Here is an 8,981-nt window from a genome sequence, read left to right on the forward strand (position 1 = left end):
CTCATTTAGCCCAAGAAGTAGAAAGTCATGTGCTGGAAGTGGTAGAAACAATGATGGCGAGTAAGATGGACGAGTTGAAGGGAATGATTAGTGAAGTGCAAGGGAAGAAAGGAACTCGCAAATGCACATACAAAGAATTTATGGCGTGCAACCCGTTACCATTCAAAGGAGAAATTGATCCTATAGCATGTCAAAGGTGGATTGCAAGTACGGAAGCGGTGTTCATAAGGAGTCATTGTGAAAAGGAGGATCAAGTGATGTTCGCCACTGGTTTGCTACAACTCCGAGCTAAAGACTGGTGGGATGTTTATAGTAAAGAGATTGGGGAAGAAAAAGTTCAAGTCTTGACATGGCAAGAGTTCAAGGAACCTTTTCTAAAGTACCACTGTCCGCAATCTGCCATTGACAAGATCCAAGAAGATTTCTTACATCTTCGTCAGAAAGATGAAACCATTGATGAAATCACCAACGTTTTCCTTGACAAGCTGAAATTCTGTAAAGATATAGCAGGAACGGAAAGAATGAAGATAAACCGTTATTACGGTATGTTGAAGGCTAAATATCGGGAGTTCATAATTCCCGCTAAATGTGAAACTTTGAATGAGCTCATTGACTTGGCCCGAGATAGGGAGATTGAAATAAGAAGACAGGCAGAAAGAGGCGAAAAGAGAGTGTCTGAGAATGTTTCCAGCTCGAGCCCTTCAAAGAAACCAAAATTTCAAGATCAAAGCAAGAAGGATAAGGCGAAGGGTAGTATTCCGAAATGCAAAACGTGCGGAAAGTTACACACGGGGGAGTGTTTGAAAGGGAAGAAGGGCTGTTACAATTGTGGTCAAGAGGGACACCCATACTATAGGTGTCCTAATCCTTCCAGAACGTGCTACAACTGTCCAACCGGGTCATATTAAGGCAGAGTGTCCCAAGCTTCAACAGAATACTGATAAGGAAGTAAGAAGGGAGGAAGCCCCAAGAGCTAAGGGGAGGATGTTTCAGATCACGACTGGAGAAGCAAAGGACCTCCCAAATGTTGTATCAGGTATATTCTCATTGAACTTGATGCCTACGTACGTGTTATTTGATACTGGAGTTAGTAGATCGTTTGTATCAAGCGAATTAGTGTCCCACTCCTCTTTTAGAATCGAAAGAATGCATGTGCCTTTAGAAGTAGAGATAGCCGATAGTAAGAGTTATTTGTTGCACGAAGTTTGTAGAAACTGCGAAATTATCATTGAAGACGAGAAGTTTGCTATTGACCTTATTCCCATGGTATTGGGGGAATTTAAGGTTATAGTTGGCATGGATTGGCTAGCTAAGCATCATGCCGAAATTCAATGTGAGAAGAAGGTGATTCATGTGCTAACACCGGGAGGAAAACGAGTAAGCATACAAGGGGAAAGGAATATTAATTCGAAGCTTTGTTCTATAGTTCAAGCATACAAGTATTTACGAAATGGAAGCAAGGCATTCCTAGCCTACGTGGTGGATACTAAGCAGAATACCCCTAAGATAGAAGAGGTTGAAGTCGTGAACGAGTTTCTTGATGTTTTTCCGGAAGATTTGTCGGGGCTTCCACCAAAACGCGAAGTGGATTTTAAGATTGAATTGTATCCCGATGCCCAACCCGTAGCCAAGGCTCCTTATAGGTTGGCCCCAACTGAAATGCGGGAGTTAATGGTACAAATACAAGAATTGCTCGACAAGGGATTTATACGCCCGAGTGTATCGCCATGGGGAGCGCCTGTTCTTTTTATCAAAAAGAAAGATGGTTCGACGCGCATGTGCATCGATTATCGAGAGTTAAATAAGCTGACGGTGAAAAACCGATACCCGTTGCCCCGAATCGATGATCTCTTCGATCAGTTACAAGGGGCAAGTTGGTTTTCAAAAATAGATTTGCGGTCCGGGTACCATCAGTTAAGGGTGCGAGATGAGGATGTGGCGAAGACGGATTTTAGAACGCGATACGGGCATTACGAGTTCTTAGTAATGTCCTTTGGATTAACGAACGCGCCCGCCGCGTTTATGGATCTTATGAATCGAGTTTTTCGGCCCATGTTAGACAAATTCGTTATAGTTTTTATCGATGACATCCTGGTTTATTCCCGAAGTAAAGCCGAACATGCATGCCATTTACCTGAAGTTCTTGAAGTACTCCGCAAGGAGAAATTGTACACGAAATTCTCTAAGTGTGCTTTTTGGCTTAGAGAGGTACAATTTCTCGGTCATGTGATTAATGAGGATGGTATCTTAGTAGACCCGTCAAAGGTGGAAGCCGTTATGAAATGGGTACCTCCAAATAACCCAAGTGAAGTGAGAAGCTTTTTGGGTTTAGCAGGCTATTATAGGAGGTTTATCCAAGACTTTTCTAAATTGCCGTTGACCAAGTTAACCAAGAAGGATGAGAAGTTTTCATGGGGTGCAGATCAAGAGAGGGCGTTTCAAACCTTGAAAGAAAAGCTGTCGAGTTCCCCGGTACTAACCTTACCTGATGGAACGGAAGACTTGGTGGTGTTTACGGATGCGTCACACCAAGGGTTGGGATGTGTTTTGATGCAAAGGGGTAGAGTCATTGCCTATGCTTCTAGGCAATTGAAATCACACGAAAGTAATTATCCAACCCATGACTTGGAGTTAGCTGCAGTAGTGTTTGCTTTAAAGATATGGAGGCATTATCTATACGGTACGAAAAGTGCAATTTATTCTGACCACAAAAGCCTTAAATACTTTTTCGAGCAAAAAGATTTAAATATGAGGCAACGAAGGTGGTTAGAACTTCTTAAAGATTATGATTGTGAGATCCTTTATCATCCGGGCAAAGCTAATGTAGTGGCCGATGCCCTGAGCCGAAAGGATTACCCGCCTCCAATTCAAGTAAAGTCCATGAGGATGGTAGTTACACCTCGATTTCTCGAAATGATTAAGGAAGCCCAAATCAAGTCACTAGGCGGAATGGATTCTAGAAAGGAAAGAACAAAGGGGTTTGTGGATAAATTCGAAGAGAGATCCGATGGAATTAAAACCATGTATGGTCGTACTTGGATACCTCGGTTTAGCGAAGCAAAGGGTGTATTACTCGAAGAAGCTCACAAATCCCGGTTCTCGGTTCATCCTGGAGCTACAAAAATGTATTTGGACTTGAAGAAAAGTTATTGGTGGCCCGGTATGAAACGTGATATTGTCAAGTATGTTGCAAAATGTTTGACGTGTTTGCAAGTGAAGGCAGAATATCAGAAACCATACGGGAGGTTGCAACCGTTAGAGATTCCGGTATGGAAATGGGAAGAATTGACGATGGACCTAGTGACCAAGCTTCCTAAGACAAGGAAAGGTCACGATGCTATATGGGTGATCGTGGATCGCCTCACCAAGAGCGCGCACTTCTTACCCATTCGGGAAGCTTTCTCTTCTGAAAAGATGGCGGAGATCTATGTTAACGAGATAATATCACGACACGGAGTTCCTGTATCTATTGTGTCGGATCGAGATACCCGATTCACATCTCGATATTGGCAAGGTTTTCATGAAAGAATAGGTACAAATTTACATTTCAGTACCGCCTACCACCTCCAAACGGATGGTCAGTCCGAGCGAACCATTCAAACACTTATCGACATGCTGCGAGCATGTGTGATAGACTTCGGGGGAAACTGGGATGACCACTTGCCGTTGGTGGAACTTTCATACAACAATAGCTACCATAACGGCATTCGAATGGCACCGTATGAATTGTTGTATGGAAGGAAGTGTAGAACTCCAATTTGTTGGGGAGAGGTGGGGCAGAGAGAAATTGCACCCAATGAGGTAGTGGCTAAAACTAACGAAAAGATCGATCTTGTGCGAGCCCGTTTAAAAGCGGCTCAAGATCGACAAAAGGCCTATGCAGATCGAAGGAGGCGACCCATCGAATTTCAAATAGGTGATTATGTGTTATTAAAGGTTTCCCCATGGAAAGGTATAATCCGTTTCCGTAAGGAGGAAAGCTAGGTCCCCGCTACATTGGACCTTTCAAAATTTTTGCCCGGGTTGGGAAGGTAGCATATCGGTTGGAATTACCGCCAATTTTAGATGGAATACATGACACATTCCATGTGTCACAATTGAGAAAGTGTTTAGCGGATGAGACGGCATACGTGCCCCTTGATGATATTGAATTGGACGAAAAATTGAATTATGTCGAAAAACCGATAGCTATCAAAGATTCCAAGGTAATCCACCTTCGGAACAAAATTATAAAGCAAGTCTTGGTGCAATGGCAACATCGGAAAGGATCGGACCTTACATGGAGTTAGAAGATGAAATGAGGAAGCTCTACCCGACATTATTTGGTACGTAATAAGGTTTCGGGGACGAAACCTCTTTTAAGGGGGGTAGATTTGTAACACCCCAAAAATATGCAATTTATGAATGTTATTTAAAATGTTTAGTCATGTTATATTTAACCTAGTAAAGTATATATGTTAGTAACTTGAATAGAGGGAAGGTTATGTGACAAATAGCAATTTAAGTAAATAGGGGGACTAAACTTGTTAAAAGATGGAAGTTTTATAATTACTAGTAAATAAGAATTAATAAAAACTAAAACACACATTACGTGTGTTCTCTGGAGATCGCTCAAGAAGGGGAAACAAGGGGGAAACCCTAAATTCTGCAAATTAGCAAAATTGAAAGGGAAATCAAGGCCAAATCACATGCATGAACTCGAAACCTTAACTATCTAAGCTAGTACAACAAGCGGTAAGTCGAATTTTCTGTTTTGGATGAATTGTAGAAAGTGGGTTTTAACCCAATCATGAAATTATGTGGAAATTATATACAAGTAAGAGTTAGGGTTTCATAATGGTTCGAAAATTCTGCTTGATTTCCGATTGATTGAATGATTTAAGTGTATTACCCAATTGTTGTAAAGAAATCATAAACCCAATGTTTTGCATGTAAGCTATTAGATGAAAATTTATACATGATCTTGCATAGAGATAGAAGAATTAGTTAAGATGGTGTAGGATGAAAGAAAGTTATGAACTTGATTGATTCTTGTTAGTTTAGAAGGTGAATAAGTAAAGTTATGTTGTAAATACTTGTACCTTGTGCTTTGTTGATAATGTGCACATCAAGTGTTTGACAAAATGCCTAAATGAAAATGCTAGTCATATAAGCCATAAACTTTATGTGAATTGAATATGTTTATGAAGCATGAGTAAATTGTATGATGTTTTATCGATTGATATGTGTAAATGAGTATGAAACATAAATTAAAAGAATGAATGGTTATATGTAGGCGTTAAGGAAGAAAGTTCGAGTCAAGTGAAGCAACAAGGGGATCAAGACCGAGGTACGCTACTTGTACAATTTTTTAGTTTTCACGATAGTTATGTGTTTATCAATAAATGTGTTAATTCAAACCAAGAATGGAAAAAGATGTATGCATAGACCCTTCTCTTGAACGGGTCGAATAATGTTATTGTAAGATTAGAAGGAATGGCATGGAGTTCCATTGGAACACATTACCGTGCAAGAATGAAAGAATGTAGTAAAGCACAAGTTGTGAATGTCACATTTGTTTCAAGTCCGTAAGTTAGATTCTTGAGTTAAAGAAAGAAATTTTTGTTCTAATGAGTTTTCGATGTTGTGGTCATGTAGGTAAATCTCATGTCTAGCTATCAAGCTTTGCCCGGTTCGAACACGCCTCAAGCCCGTCAAGCGTTCCGCATTTTGTAAAAGTCAATGTTTAATACTTTGTCACTTATGTCTACGTCTAGTAGTTAAACCTAGTTTCTATTATGTTTGTCTTTTGGAAAACTTGTAGTAAGTACGTATATAAACTTAATGGTTTTGTAAGTAAAAACATGGTATGTTTTGACGTGTATGTTGTGTCTTTTTAATGGTTGCGTATTTTTGAATGATATTTGATTATGAAAAACAGGGGACCGCTCGTTTTGCAAACGGGTCATGCCCAAATTTTGTTAGAAAAGTACGTTGTTATTTAATAAATTTAAAAAGAAAAATATGGACGTTACATAAATATATCCACCACATGTTAGAATCTGAATTTCAGTGTATCATATATCCACCTATAATCTAATATGGATGTCAATGTCTATGCAGTAAAGTGGTTTAATCTAAGTAGTCATGAATGGAGGTATAATCACGGTATACATCACTTAGAAGATACTGGGTGTTCATTTAACACAGAAAGAGCTAGACGAGCGTAGAAATACATGGGGCTACTCCACATACAAGGCCGGAAAAGGTGTTGATTTATTTATCTTGATTATTTTACTCATTATTTGTTTAATCCTTATTATTTTATACCCGGCAAAGCCAGTTGGTTGGGTAGGGCAGGGTAATGGGTCAAAACATGTTAGGTCGGATGGGTTGTTTTGAAAATAAATGGTCATTTTGGTTTGGGTTAGAACACATTTGGACAAACATGTGTACGAGATGAAACGAGGCATTTTGGAATCATGCTGAATTGTCACACTGTAAGACAGATGTTGATTATTTTATTATTATATGTTAAAATGTTATTTTCATATACCAGAGAAAACGGGCAGGTTGGGTGACGCAGGGTAACAGATTTGAAATGTGTTTGGTCAGGTCGGGTTGTTTTGAAGAAAATGGTCATTTTGGTTGGAAGGGGCTCGGACAATATTGGTTACAGGTCAAAACGGGTTATTTTTGAAAGAAGCACTAATAATATTTAAACGGGTTATTTTTTAAAGAAGCACTAATAATATTTGTCATATATCAGGTGTAGTTGGCTATTTCTTCAAAACAAATATAGTGGGGTAGAAGACAGTTGAATGAGAGAAGGTTCAAGCTCAAAGAGAAGACAAGATTAAGAAAACTATATATGTTCCGACATAGATCTTAATGTGAGTATGAATTCTCATTTTCATTTACTTCTTTTGGTTAATGAAAATCTTTCAAATATTTTTGCTTAAGGAGTATTGATATTTTTCTTTTCCTTAGGTCACTAAAAGATAAACTTGCTGCTCTGTTTAGCACCTATGGCCATTTCGTGCGAACCTGCCCATCCGTCCGTGGTGTACTGGAAATGGTATAATAGTGATGTGAAGTTTACAACAAGAAAAAGTTTAAGAAACCGAATTAAAAAGTTATGGTGGAGAAAAGGGGGATACTTTAGAGGTTAAAAGTGTTATTTTTATACTTTTATTGGTTGTGAATTAAATTTTCCTACCCGGAAAATTTCCGGGTGATAACCTAGTATATATTTAATATACAATCATTAATCAAAAACTCCCAAAGAGATATTCCTACCTCCACCACCTAACGGTGATTATGATAAGCTAGGCGCTTAATTACAACCTAAGGGCCATGGTTAACAAAACATTCTCTTTTTTGAGAGTCTAAATTTCATCAAATAAAAAATAACAAAAGCCTAAATCAACACTAAGAAACTACCAAACTACTTATACCTAACTTAACCACCAAGTGGTTGGGCCATTAACAGCAATACAAGCAACGAATAATAAACCAAAGAAAACATGAGTAAACATCAAAACATCGGTTAAATTATGATATTTGTAAGGTTCCTGATATCTCTATAAATCGTAATTAGATTCGTTTTAGATTTAAATATTTCAATAATACTCTGAACAATTTAATTGGAGATGGAGAAATGAAAGAAAAATGGGAAGGAATTGAATACGCATGTTGCGTTATGAAAACATGTACTAGAATCTTGTCAAAGACTATCCTTTTATATAAAGGTGGGAACCATCACAAGAGTTAAGTTGAAAGGTGTAACTCTTTATATAAGAGTGTGTGAGTTAACGGTTATAGCCATGAGCACTTATGCGGTTACATCAGTGGAAAAAAAAACTTAGTGAAGACCCAATTCATGATGATAATTTAACTTCCACTGATGAACAAGTTGATGCTGACAACTAGTTACCACTCTTCGCAGTTGATAGTGGCCAGCATTAACTTACTATTGGCGACCATTTGATGCCGATTGACCAAGTTTTCATTAATTAATTGTAACTTAATACTGACGGCTTAACACTAGCAATCAACTATGATCGATAATCAGTTTCCATGCAACTTTACATCAATAATGTAAATCTGAAATAACTTCCAATAGAAAATCCAGAGTAACTTTTAGCAAGACACCACCAGAGGCTCTGCCACTCTGCTCCTTAGACCTTGCCTAGGGCATTGTCCCTGAACCCCACTAAGAGGGTGCAACCCCTTAGAACCTCTGCCAAAGGGGTGCTTCCCTCTTAAACCCTTGGGTTCATTGGTTCATAAAATTACAATAGTTCGTTTTGAACAAGTGTACATATACTCCACACCTCCTGACTTGTATCCATGTAAATAATAATTTCACTTTGGTATTAAGTATATCCAACAACATTGGTGATGATACTTGGTTATCAAGAGCAGTATCGATGTAAATAATAATTTGATTAAACGTTTAAAGTAGGGTCTAGGTCTTCTACGTAGTATCTTGCAAAATGGCATTTCTGTTGTATAATGGTTATTTGGTTTTTTTTATCTTTATACTTATAAGCATAAATAATTTAAACGGATGTTTTTTTTTTTGTGTAAGAACTAAATATATGATATATACCAACTCCGATGCATGAGTCATGCATTTTACGGAATGTAGCCATTTAAAAGGAACTCAAAGTCTCGCATTTTATTACATTTTTTGTTTTAATTTATTATTATTATTATTACTAGGTTATAACCCCGTGTATTACACGGATTAAATAAATGAATTTTATATACTAAATAATAAAACAATATATTTTTAAAAACCTCTTTTATTGCATGAGTTGAATAAATGTAATTTTATATATTAAATTATAAAAAGTTATATCTATAGCAACTATATTGCACGGGTTGAATAAATGCAATTTTATATACCAAATAATAAAAAAAGTTATATCTTTAAACCCACAAGTATTACATGAGTTGAACAAAGTAATATTGTTTACCAAATAATAAAAAACTTA

At 37.6% G+C, this 8,981-nt stretch overlaps 1 long non-coding RNA gene across 3 annotated transcripts in view; it reads left to right on the plus strand.

Moving 5' to 3' along the window:
• The window catches only part of LOC110925636, a 42,204-nt gene extending 34,982 nt beyond the window's left edge, over positions 1-7,222 (plus strand). The window contains exons 1-6 of one of the 3 annotated variants that reach the window (XR_002584632.2): positions 4,576-4,734; positions 5,276-5,329; positions 5,638-5,968; positions 6,103-6,247; positions 6,749-6,872; positions 6,970-7,222. This is a non-coding gene — a long non-coding RNA (uncharacterized LOC110925636). Of the gene's footprint in view, positions 1-4,575; positions 4,735-5,275; positions 5,330-5,637; positions 5,969-6,102; positions 6,248-6,748; positions 6,873-6,969 lie in introns of those variants that run through there. The other 2 variants (XR_004885841.1, XR_002584630.2) reach the window with 2 other exon arrangements.
• The last annotated feature ends 1,759 nt before the right edge of the window (positions 7,223-8,981 follow it).

This window comes from Helianthus annuus, chromosome 17 (genome assembly GCF_002127325.2).
Source record: "Helianthus annuus cultivar XRQ/B chromosome 17, HanXRQr2.0-SUNRISE, whole genome shotgun sequence".
Taxonomy (NCBI): domain Eukaryota; kingdom Viridiplantae; phylum Streptophyta; class Magnoliopsida; order Asterales; family Asteraceae; genus Helianthus; species Helianthus annuus.